Source organism: Pteropus vampyrus, unplaced genomic scaffold, assembly GCF_000151845.1.
Source record: "Pteropus vampyrus isolate Shadow unplaced genomic scaffold, Pvam_2.0 Scaffold455, whole genome shotgun sequence".
NCBI lineage: Eukaryota > Metazoa > Chordata > Mammalia > Chiroptera > Pteropodidae > Pteropus > Pteropus vampyrus.
This window is the reverse complement of record NW_011889236.1, coordinates 479,598-493,025: the sequence shown is the minus strand read 5'-3', so window position 1 is coordinate 493,025 and position 13,428 is coordinate 479,598. Positions and strand designations below refer to the sequence as shown.

The 13,428-nt window shown below is 41.5% G+C and overlaps 1 protein-coding gene and 1 pseudogene across 1 annotated transcript in view; both read right to left on the bottom strand.

Moving 5' to 3' along the window:
• Window positions 1–13,428, bottom strand: part of LOC105306715 (receptor-type tyrosine-protein phosphatase T-like) — a gene marked incomplete at its 3' end in the record, with an annotated part of 597,375 nt that overhangs the window by 356,339 nt on the left and 227,608 nt on the right. The gene's annotated exons all lie outside the window — the stretch shown is intronic.
• LOC111732408 lies at window positions 7,919–8,037 on the bottom strand (annotated as a pseudogene).

Sequence of the window (13,428 nt, the reverse complement as noted above, 5' to 3'; positions counted from 1 at the left end):
AGTGTGTGCACATTTTTAAATATACATTTCACATCCATATGCAGATCCCACTGACATGTGACAAATGTGTAGTGGCCTCCAGGAGCTGTTCTCCAAAGAGGCACTTATTCCATTTGACTCCAGGCATCCAAGCCTCAACAGATGGATTCAGACGGGCTGTAGGAAGCTGACTTCAATTACAGCAGGAAGACGCGAGTTAGACAGCGGGAAGAACCCCTTTCTTTCTCCAGGACAACAGCTTTCTTTCAACAGATTCTTCTGCAGTGTAGGATTACAGCCCCAACATGGACACAGATAAAGAAGAGTGCTTTCTGAAGGTGTGAGGGAGGACGCCAATGGACAGAAACAGGGATTGTAGCTCACTCATATCCACAGATTTTCTGGAACTTGATTGTTCTACAAAGGGCATGGCCCTGGTGAGTACTTCGGACTTAAATGAAGGCCTGGTGTCTCTTTTTGGAGAGCAGACGTTTTGAGGAGTGGGCTATGAAGACTTGAACTTGAAAAGCTGAGGACTGAGACCCTGCCAATCTTTTCCAAACTGATCTGTGAGACAGGAAAGAGTACATTTTATTTAGATGAGTTACCTGCTGTGCATCAGGCATTTTTTTTTCCTTCTGTTTCTTTTTCTTTTTCTTTTTTTTCTTTTGGTGGATGGGAGAGGAATGACACCTTCACTGAGGTATGTGACATACTGTATAATCCCCTCACTTAAAGTGTGCGATTCAATGAATTTGAGAATGTTCAGAGTCGTGCAATCATCGCCACTATGATTTAGAACATTTTCGTCACTCCAGAAAAACCCACTACACACTAGCGATCACCTTCCCAACTCCCCCCTAGTCCCCCAGCCCTAGGCAGCCACTAATCTACTTTCTGCCCCTATAGATTTGCCTATTTTGAACATTTCACATAAATGGAATCATACAATATAAGGTCTTTTGTGACTTGTTCTTTTCTTTAGTTTTCAAGGTTCATCCATGTTGTAGCATGTATCAGAAGGCCATTCTTTTTTATTGCTAATTAATAGTCCCTTGTATAGATATACCACATTTCATTCATTCATTCATCAGCTGATGGACATTTGGGCTGTTTTCACTTCTGGGCTGCTGCGAATAATGCTGCTATGAACATTTATGTACAAATTTTTCATAGATGTATGTTTGCATTTCTCTTGGGTATATACTTAGGAGTGGAATTGCGGGGCTGTATGGTAACTCTACATTTCACTTTTTGAGGAACTCCCGAACTGTTTTTCCAATGCAGCTGCACCATTTTAAATTCGCACCAGCCATTCTGATTTCCCCACATCCTCACCGACACTTGTTATTTATTATCTTTTTGATGAGAGCCATCGACTAGGTGTGCAGGCACTTTCCTTATAGCATCTCATTTAATCTTCGCGTTCCTACAAGAGCGGGTACCACCGCCCCACTTCACAGATCACAAACCTGAGGCTCAAAGAAGTCGATTCACTAACCTTCCAAAGGTCGCACAGTGCTCTGGTGAAGGGGAGGTGGAGACTGACTGCTGCCAGCTCTGCCCTGGAGCCGAGCCCACTTTCCCAGGCCAGGTATGCTACCCCACCCCCTTCTCTGCAGGTTTCTCTTTGTGCTGCAAATGTAACTCCCTGCTGAGGTATTCAGGAAGGGAAGCAACTGAACATTCTTTCCAAACTGTCCTTCCTCACTTGAGCCCAGAGACTGATCATCCCCTCTGGCTGTCGCATTCCTTCTGTTGAGGGCGGGAAAGAACCCAGGTGGCCAGGATGGAATCCAACATGCCCTTTGGTCCCCACCCCTCCATATGCTTGGTGGATTTCCAGCTCCAGCTCCAATGGGCTGCAGGTAGCTCAGTGGCCTTTTCAACCACCTATGGGGGCACATGAGTCTCTTGTCCAGCCCACGAGTGGCGTCAGGGACCACCGCATCAGATTAATGGAAAATCTTTCTTTAGTTCAAGAGATTATAATAAGCACGACTCTGAGCAACCTGGCACCTCCTAAAACACCCACTAAGGTAGGCCGTTGGTGGCGGGAGGCACCACACAGCTTCGTGGAGGCCAGTGGCCTGCCCACCGCCCACCCATCTCCCCTCACTCCTCCCGCTCTCCACCAAACGGGAAGATAAATGACGCTGTGGAGCCGTCAGGTGTGTTGTATTTATGTGATGCCCATCGTTCCTTATTCTCCCTCCATTGTTCTCTGATGTATGACAAAACTCCCAATTTGTCAAACGCTTAACAGCAGTCAGGATAATCTATTCTCAACACATTCACAGAGCTTTTCATTTTCTCCAACTGTCACCAAGAACAGTTTATGAATTTTCCATCACAAGGAATCCGAGAGGGTAGAGGAAAAATTAAAAGAAAAACCACCTCCCCACAACCCGCTTCTCTCCGAGCCTTACCTTGTTAGACAGGAAGTAATGCTGCTTCTGGGGAACCCCGTTTTATCATGCACGTAATTGCATTTTGCACTTCAGCCCATTTCCCACGCTCTCCGAATCTCTCTCCTTGTTGTGCAAGTGAAAATCAGGCAGTGCCCCCCTCCTAAACCCCAAATTGAGAGTTCAAAGGAGTCAGCCAGAGAGGCTCAATAGTCAAAGTCCTCTATACTCCTGCCTGGCTGACCTTCAAGAAATTCTAATGTAACCCCCAGAAGCTCAGAGCTTTAAAAAAAAAAATGGACATTGAATCGCCTGTAACGGCAAAAATCTAGAATCAACCTAAATTTCCAGAAAGAAGGGATGAGTTAAGTCAATTATGATAACGGAACATGGAGTGCCACTGAAATCATGTTTCTGTGGCACGGGAATGTTAATGAATATTATTAACATAACGTCAACTAAAGCGAGTTTCAAAACTGGATTACAGTACGATTCCACGTTAGTAAATACATGCTTGTATGTGTACGTGTAGGGAAACAAAAGACCAGATGGGCAGACACCCTAGATGTTAAAACTCAAGAAATTATCTGCTTTTTTACAAAGGCGTCTATTTTCCTGTACTTCGCAAATTTTCTTCGATGAAGTAAAAAGTAATTTTTCAAAACAAGATTTGGTTTTGCACAATGCGGTCTATTCACGGCTCTTCCTAAAACTTTAAACACTGTCAGAAAAACAGCCAGTTGTACAGTAAACAGAATTTAGAGCCCAACGGCTGACAGCGAGCATTTCCATTCACACTGGTGACACCACGCTGAACAGCAGTTGTCCCTATGATTTTAATCACCGTAGCTTTTGAAACCACAACCCTTTTTCCCCTTTATTTTATTCTTTTAAAACGCTGTCTCTCGAAGCTAATGAGCAAATTCTCTGAGAGCTGGAACCTAGAAAATGCTGAATCACGGGGCAAATAGCCCATTAAATCCACAGCCCTTTGAAGACTCACACAGCTCAGATAACATGAAAGTCCCTCTGAGAACACATTCCAGCTGTGGTTATCATATGTAAATGTAGGCCAGCCCCTAACAAGAAACGATTATTTGCAAATACCTTGGCTATGATCTAAGTCGCAGTTCTAATTTGAGGAGTAACACAGCGATCACTTTTAAAGCAAGAACCCAGAGGCTACGATTAACCTTTACAGGAACATTCTGAACAGGGTTGAGATTTTTCAAGAAACTGAGATCCAACGAGCTACTCAAAATTGCAACTAGAGGAGCTGAAAACAACGTTTAAACACCAAATCCCTCTTTCTATTTGTGCACGTCCGTTTTATCTTCTTTCCCTACCCACATTGAATTCCTTGAGCTATCTCATTAATAATGCTTTTGGAATGTGGTCTCAAAATATTGGCCTCTTTCACGACCACCTGAAGGTAAAGCAAAGGAAAATGAATGAATGAATGAATGAATGAATGAATGAATGAATAACCCTATCCCATGTATATTCATTGATTAAGCTGCCATAAAAAAGAACTATGGACTGAGTGTCTTAAACAACAGAAATGTATTGTCTCACTGTTCCGGAGGTCAGAAGACCAAGGTCAAGGTATGTGCAGAGGTGGTTCCTTCTGAGGGGTGTGAGAGAGGATTCATTCCACGCCTCCCCGCTAGCTTCTGGTTCTTCACTGGTAATCTTTGGCATTCTTTGGCTTGTGGAATCATTGTCCAAGCTCTGCCTTCATCTTCACATGGTGTTTTCCTTGTGTGTATGTGTCTAAGTTTCCCCTTTTTATAAGGACATTAGTCACATCGGATTACAGTCCCAATGATCTCATCTTAATTATATCTGCAAAGACCCTATTTCCAAATAAGGTCACAATTTGAGGTTCTGGGGGTTAGAGTTTCAACATGTGAATTTATAGGGATACAATTCAACCCACGGCACCTTCTGTCAACCCAACCAACCATGCCCCAACTAGGCTGCTGAGATCTGCTCCAGAAAACTATGCAAACCTCCCAGAGTAAAGGATGATTTCCGTTGTCAGCTGAGCAAATCCTTCCCCACCTCCCTGGTCTCCTCCCCGTGGTTCTCTACTGTTGCTTTTACAAACTTTTACTATGCTCCTGAATCCTTCTCTATTCGCTCACTGTAGGGGATGATCTTCCCACCCACTTCACAGAAGCAAAAAGAGGCCATTGCAAAGGAATGTTCTGACGCCCTGCTATGAGGCCTTTCCTTGCATTCTTCTCTCCCCTTTCTGCTCTGTCACAATACAAGGGACATTCCTCCTCCTGGTTTTGGATCTCCTGCCCTCAACCTTCCTCAGGGACCTCGCCCACACCAATCACCCCTCTCACTTCTATCTGCAACCTTCTTCTCTCCACTGGCTTCTTCCTATCAGCATTGAAACTGGCCCAAATCTTTCCTGCCATAAAGAGCAAAATCTCTTACCTCTCTCTCTCAGGTCATTGTCCAGCCCCTCTCCTCTCCTCCCCTCCACCTCATAGGCACATAAATTGAAAGAGTGAAATAAAATGATCTCTACTTTTCTTGTCCTCAACTCATGCCATCTAGCTTCTGCTCTCTCTTCTATATTGGAAGTTCTCCTTCCATGGACCCCTTGTTGCTAAACTAAGGGTTTCTTTTAATCCTTTTCTTAAGGGACTGGTTCAGTAAGTGTGGGATGCCACTATCTACTCTCTTCTTTAAATATGCAATCTCTGGCTTCTGAGTGATCCCACAGCTTCCCAGTTCTCCTTCTTGGTTTACTATGCTGGTCCCTCATCCCCTATCCATGTGCTCAATTTTTATATTGGTATTATATACTAGATCTTTCTCTAACCCCTTATCATCTCAGCTATGGCTACGAATTAAATTACTAACTATATGCTGGTGACTCTCAAGTCTACACCTCCAGTCTACTTTTTTTCTTGAACTCCAGATGTTGTATTCCTCCCTACCATCATACCCCGCCCCAATGATCCACATCCACTGACAGTTATGAAAGAAGACGGCCAGCAGGTGGTAGACAGAGTAATGGGTTGATATGGACTCAGGAGGGCAAAGATCCACTAAGAACTGCAGAGGTGAAATGAGGGCTAAGGAACAGTTAGCTAACTAACTTGATACTTCTTTTAAAAGTACGTTCAAATCCAAATTTCCTTGATTCCTTGCTACTCTACTTGCCTATATCTTAAAGAATGGGGCTCTGCTTGACATGAATTAAATTAGAATATTCTTCTACTCTAGAAAATATATTCTTCCTCCACCAACACTCTGGCATATGAAGTCCGTCCACTGAAAATCACGGAGATGCCTTCAGATTACATAATGCTAGCTTTGGAGTGGTTATTACTTTTTCTACACAGGTATACGATTTTAAGTGAGGCATCTATATTAAATGATGCCTCCCACTGCCCACTCAGCTTGATTTCACTGCTGCATGGAATTACAATCTCTAGTAGCTGTGAACTAAAAAGAAGTAAATGTAGAATAGATGTCAAACTAAAAAACAAGATTAGTGACATGAAAGCCCATGGCATCGAGGTATATGTTAGTCTGGAAAAAAAAAAAAAGAAACTGCTTTTACATGAGACTGCCTCATATCATTATTAATAAAACACAACGAAGGCATAGATCTTAGAGAACATGTGGTCTGATACCCTCGATTTGCAAACAGAGAAGCTGAGGCTTAGAAAGGAGAATGCTTAAACTTCCTCAAGGTTAAACTCTATGGAACGGGAAGAGAGGGTGAAAAGTGTGGTGCGTATTTCATCAGCACGTGAGAGGCCTGGAAAACATGGCTTCATTCTGCTAGAGCCTTTGAGCTATCAGAATTTTTGCAGAGTGCATCGACATCCTACCCAGCAAGACCTCTGGCACAACAGCCTCATGCAAGTTCTTCTCCTGGAACCTCTCATCCTAGCCAACTCCACAGCCACTTCGCGGCAGGCCCCTGAACCTCCCGGATTCTGAACGCTAGGTTCACGTGCCCACACGCAGCCTTGCCTCTTCTGTCAGACTAATTTCAGCCCTATTTGTTCTGCTAGAATCTTCCTTTCTGTTTTCTTCCTCCTTTGGTTCCACCAACAACATCCCGCTCGCCCATCTGGGCTCCCATGAGCTCTGCAAGGCGCCCTGAGCTCATGTCCTTGCACAGCTTGACCCAGCTCTATGAATGGACCTGAATGAGAAATGATGGTGGTTTGCAACACTTATCCCAGCAAACGAAGAGTGAAGGAAAAAAAAACAGAGCAAAACCAAAAAATCCCTGCTGAGCTTAGATTTTGATTCAGCCAGCATGAAGCCATGATTTGTGCCAGGCACTGTGCTAGGTGCTGGTGTTAACACTGTCTCCTTTAATTTAATCTCCCAGCCTTTAATAGAATCCTGCTCTGTGAAATTTGCACAGAGGCCAAAAGGAAACAAGGCATTATTTATAATAATTGGCTCACCATTATCCATTCACTTGGCACTGCCTGAAATAACATGATGGGCCTTTATGCTATTCACAGCCTATAAAAAAGTAGTTCTGTTGTGATTCAACATATAGTAATCTCCATTTTAAGAAGACAATAGAAATGCTCAGCCATTATTCATCCAGGAGCCTTAAACAGCAGAGAATTCCTTTATCAGGAACATAAGTTTAGGACATGTGAGTTATTAATATTGCAAGTAGCCCAATGCATTCATCGAGGTGCTTAGACTATTGAAAAGACTAAGGATTTTAAAAAGTCATTTCTTGCAAAAGGCTAGGACCAAATGGTACTTTGAGAGTACTGTGTAAAAAGCACAAACTATTCAGAATCTTCATCCCCAAATCACTTATTTCTGAATGTCGAGAAACTCAGGTTTGAGAAGGAAGAAAAATGTGACAGAAGCTGAAAATCAGAGTTAATTGACAATCACTAGTGGTCCATGAATAACACGTTTGATATTTAGTCAGGTGTTCATTCATTTATTCACCGCCATACTCCTCAAAGGATTTGAGACAGCCTACAGAAAGAACATGATATAAGAACGGCAAAATGTAATTGAGAGTCAAGGAGCAGGACTAGTGTTAAGACGGCTATGACACCTGTGGCAGAAAGGACACACCTGTGATGACCATAAGGTTCTTCATAGGTACCATAGTCATGTTTTAGATTTGACTGGAAGCTGCCTGGCAGCCAAAGTGAAAGGAAGACAGTCAGTTATAGAATTCTTTTTAATAACAACTGTTGAGCATCTTTCTTTCAAAGGAAGGTAAAAAGATGAACATGGACACAGTGGCCTCACAGATAACTACAAAAATGGAAGGCCCATTAAACTGTAATAAGAAAGAAGGGGCTAGTGCATATAGGAAAGAATTTGAGTTCTGGAGCCGAAAGTCCTTACTATGAGGTCTAGCTTACCTCTTAATAAGCTCTGTGGCTCTGGAGAAGATCTTTAATTTCTCTGAGGCACATTCTTACTATTCATAAACTAGAGAATTATTTATTTATCTATCTATCTATCTATCTATTTATTTATTTATTTATTTATTTATTTTTACGCTGCAGCTCCTCGTCTTCCTAGGTGGTCTCCCATCCAAGTACTCACCAAGCCTGACCCTGCTTAGCTTCCAAGATCAGAGGGGATCGGGTGTGTTCAGGGTGGCAGGGTCATAGACACAATATCTTATTTAAATTTGCTAAGTCATGTCAGAAAGAGCAAGAGAGAGAGACAGAGAGAGAGAATAAAGAAACAATAAGGTAGGTGAATATGAAATGAAATAAAACACAGAAAAAGCATCCAGCATAGTTCCTGGCACTTGAAACATGAGAGACCATTTCCCAGGATAATTTGGTTTCATTATTTCTGTGAAATTAAACCTGGGTGTAAGAGTATGGCAGCTTGTTTGCTCATCTGGGCGGCTCTCTCAGTCTCTCTCTCCTCTGCTACTCTCTGCCCTTCCCATCCCTCTTCACCCTCAACCCCACAGGCAGCTGCAGCTATATCTCAATTTCTGAATGCCAGACTGAAAAGAGGTACAAAAACCACAGTGGATGGGCCAGTTTGTCAGAGCGTTATTCGAAGCAGCGAGTGGTGATGGGCACAAAACCAACTACCACAACGGGGGGAAAGAGAGTCAATTCAGAAATGAGTTAAGTATTGACTGATAATCACTGAATGCTTATGAGCAAGAACCATCTATACCGACACGTGTCGATTTATGTTAGACATTTCTACCTTGAGCACTCATTCGCCAATATTCGCTACCTAATCCATCCTGATCTTGATGAAAACTACTCTGTAGGAAATGCAGTGATGGCTTTCTTGATGCTAAACACTTTCAGACTTCAGCTAACAACACGATCTTGGATCTTCATGTTCCTGGTGACCATATTTTCTAAGCCAAACATCCAAAAAAATCACAATGGTTTAAAAATTAAAGAACTTTTGAACATTTTGGGAATCATCTAGCTTAAGGAAAAAAATAAATTCTGGAAAGTTGGAGCTGTCTTGGAAATTTGGGGTCATATGGTCACTGCATTTTCAAGTCACACAGGTGGTTTCTTCATTTTTAAATAATTCTCTTCACCTTCAGCCTCGGGTGAGAAGCCCCTGCTCTGTGTTCCCTTTGAACTTGCACACACCTCCATCCTAGTGCTCACCATTCTCTGTATCTTTTTCATCTTTTTTTTGTGTCTGAATGATAAATATGCTGCTTGAGCCAAAGTCATGGATGACCTGAGACATCTATGAGATTCTCTGAGGTTAAGCCTCAAATTTCAATATAGTTTTATTCATGCTAAGACTATCATAAAGCTCTGGATCCACTTTTATAGTGTTTATTCATATACTTATCATAAAAAGCAGCACTCACGTTGTAGACAGACTCAGTTTTCTCATTTGAATAGACCATGTGTTTCTGAATTAAGAATTAGATAGTAGTGTAAGGCAAGGGGTCTTTTATCTACATTGGGGTCCACATCTGTTCAGATTTCAATAAAATAATTCCATCCCTTATCATTGGAAAAAAAGCTCCAATGTTCAGGACTACTTTTAGTGATGTGGGGCAATTTTATTTGTTTTCTGTGTTTTGCCTTTTTAGTTTTTAAATTGTCTTCCCTAACATGTTAGTTGCAAGCTGAGACAGTCTATTTCAGAGAGAAAAAATTAAAGTCAGAAGTTCCAGTCTGAGCTTCTTTGGTTTGTTTTCAAGGGCAATTAATGATGAATGGGGGACATTTTGTCATTTGCTCAAATATTGTTAAGATTTGTCTTTTCTTGGGCACATGTACATTGTATGAGCAAAGTAATATCCACCCAGACTGCCTGAGGGGACCACAAGAGAACAGGTCAGTCATTTGCAGAAACAGATATAAAAACCCTAAGAGCCATCATAGGCCCTAATGTGGACATCAGCAAGACACCCAGCATGGAGAAGAAAGGCAGATGGGAGTGCAGTGGGGCCAGAATGCAGAGAACTCCAGACCTGGGATTTTAATAATCTTCTGAATTCATGGAGAGAAGTTATGTGGGAGCCGAGGGAGGGTGGGATAGCTCTAACGCTTACAGAAAATACTTCCTGGGTGGGATAGGGAAGGTGACAGTAAGAAAAGGACTAACCACTTTTTAAAATTGCGGTGGCACAGCCTCTGTAGCTTACCTGTCTAGCACTGTTGCTCTGCTCCATGTGATAAGACATGAGTCACATGCTTAATTAGCTCCATTAAGCCTATTATACCTATAGCTAAGGAGAACTCTCTCCCAGAAAATGGAAAATTATTGTTCTATGTACTCAGTTTCAATATGGCTGCTCCCTCCCTCTTTTTCTTTCTTCCTTTCTGTCTCCCTTTCCATTCTTTCCATCCATCCATCCATCCATCCATCCATCCATCCATCATCCATCCATCCATCCATCCACCCATCATCCATCTATCATCTGTCTATCCAAAGATATGTTGAACATCTATTTTGTGCTAGGTCCTATTTTAAGCACTTAGTATATATTATCTCATCAAATTTTAACAACACTCTAGAAGTCATCTCTTCAAGTTATTATCAACACAAAAGTTTAAGAAGTTGAGTATCTTATCCGAGAGTCAGCAAATATGGCCCACAGGCAGAATCCAACCTATTTTTATAAATAAAGTTTAACTGGAACACAACCATTGCCACTGTTTACTTGTGCTACAATTTTAGCAGAGTTGAGCACAATTACAATAGAGACCACAAAGCCTAAAATATTTACTATCTGGCCCTTTACAGAAAAGTTTGTTAGTCCCATGATCTTGCCCCCATAACACTTAGCAAGAAGGTAAAGAGTTAAAGATTCAAACTCAGATCCATCTGCCCCAAAAGGCCATATTTTTCACTGCTGTACCATGCAATAGAAGTATCTGAGCATGGTCTGCATCACTCCCAGACACCTAGGGTGAGCTGGCCAGGCTAGACTTACGGTCATGAGATCATAAGCGACATATATTATTTAGTAAGTTCCCAACCACTGTCGTGGACCCTCTTCATTGGTGAGAAAAGCCACTGAAAACTTTTTTTTTTCCTGGTGAAATAATTATAGAGATAAGTGTTGATGCATGTTTTGACTTTGCTGCAAAAGTAGTTCTGTCTTCTCTAGTTTAAGTAATTACATTTGTTTCTAAATAAAGCAAATAGGACTACAATTGTCAAAGAATGCATAGATCAATTCACTGCATTTAAGGTGTGCTAGGTAGAATAGAAGTTAAAGCAATTATGACATTCTAAGGAGAGATATTACAAAGTATCTCATCACACCCAAGTGGGGGAGTGCTATTGAGCACCCTGTAAGCCAGAAGGAAGTAGGGGAAGATGTGGCTGCATGGAAATGGAAATTTCCACATGATGAAATCGAGTTTCAAACAGCTTTTGCTGTTTTGATGCCCTAATAACTGCCTATTTTAAAGTGTTTTCTAATGTTGCCTGGTGTAGTGGATATGTTCTGGGTGTTCCTTGTGCAGAGTTTGATTTTTCTGGGGCTCTGGGATGTTGCACTTGGTATTCTGAGTGCAAAAATACCCCTCGCACAAAGCAAGCAGCTTAAGAAGCAAACGGTGACTTAAGGTTGACACGTTAGCTCTAAAGAACAGGGAGAGGCTAGAATCCAGCACTGGGAAGGAGCGGTGGTAAGAGAGCTGGCCTGGCCATGGACCAAGGATCCAAAGGACATAGGGAACCAGGTGTGATTCCCTATGTTGCTGAGTATCTGCGCTACTGGGCGGGGGGATGGAGATGTTCTCAGCATTGGATTCCACAGCTCAGATTTCCATCTGTAATAGGCATAATAATGCCCCCCTCCCCGATATCCACATCCTAATCCCCAGAATCTGTGAATATGTTATCTTATATAGCAAAAACAAATGAAAAACTTTGCAGACATGATCAGGAGAGATGGACAGATTATCCTCAACTAGCTGGGTGGGCCCAGTGTAATTATAAGGGTCCTTATCATTGAAAGCAGGAAGCAGGAGAGTTAGAATCTGAGAGAGCTTTGCAGATGTTCTACTGCTGGCTTTGAAGATGGAGGAAAGGGCCATGAGCAAAGGAATGTGGGTGGCCTCTAGAAACAGCAGGAGAATGAATTCTCTCCCAGAACCTCTAGAGAGAGAGATCAGCCTGGTCAATGCCTCAATTTTAGCCTAATGAAACACATTTCAGACTTCTAACCTCCAAAACATCAGAGGATAATCAATTTGTAACCACAAAGTAATAAATGTGTATTGTTTGAAGCCACTAAGTTTGTGGTAATTTGTTATAGCAGCAATAAGAAACTAATACATCGCCCAAGACTGGGGGTGAGAATTAGGGATGACTTCAGGTCACCATCAAGCACCTGAATGGGTTCCAGGCTACCACACTAATAAATCTTCACTAACTGTCTGCTCTGGTGTTGTGTGCTTTAGATTGTAAAGACAACTTGAAAATTTCCTTAGTTTTCAAATCTTCATTCATTCAATGAGCTTTAATTTGAAAACCTAGATTATTTACTCACAAATTTTTATGTAAATGTCTGCATACGGAGAAAGAGACAAATACTTGTTGGGCAGGTGGCGTGAAAATGAAGGGTGTGAGAGATTGGGAGGCACTTGCCATGCGAGTCTGAGTGAATTCACAACACGGCAGCTATCAGGAGTGTTGTTCGTGGATTAATGATCTCAGAACCATGGTCTCAGGTGTAATGATCTCAGGACCATGGAAAGAGCCACGTGTGGAGTCCAACACCGCAGATACTGTGAGTGGCTGAAGTTCGGCCTATCATGGTGAATGGCGCCATGGTAGTAATATTGTCCCCTGAATATGGGCCTCCTGAACTTGGTCATGATGGAGTGATGAGACTCTCACCCAGAACACGAAAAACTCTTAGAATGAATGAATGGGTGATAATAAACTTGGAAAGTTACACTTAGAACTATATTAAAAATATATAGATGTATGTGTCCCCAGATGAGAGAAGATAAGTATGTAAATAAAATTTGAAATAACCACTTTATAGTGTAGAGAATTTCAGTTTCAAGAAATACTTTAAATTACATGTCATGGTTAATTTTATTCCTGAAATCTATTAACAAAAGGGCAAAATTATGAAAAATGGATGTATTTTAGGCTAAAATTCATGAACAAGGAATTGAAAAATATGATAGGCAACAATGTACTGCATTTCAACACTTTAGAGGCTTTGATATCCATATTTTCCTCTGATGTGCAATTATAGGAACTTATAATCCTTGAAAAATTGTTATTATTTTTGTTGTTAGAATTGCTTGCAATAAGAATAACAGATATGTTTAGAAATGTGCCTGGATGATTACATTTGAACAAACATCACAATAATAATTCTTATTTTTGGAAATGCTAAGATTCTGACGTTACACATCACATTAATAACTTCTCTAGAAGTCTTGGGTTTTTGTTTTTTGTTTTAAGACCGGATAAAAATCCAACTTTCAGAAATGAATACTGAATTCTAGATCTAGCTGTTAGAACAAGATCGAAATGGACCTCGAAACACCTGCTGAATAATACCTGTGAATTCTCAGCT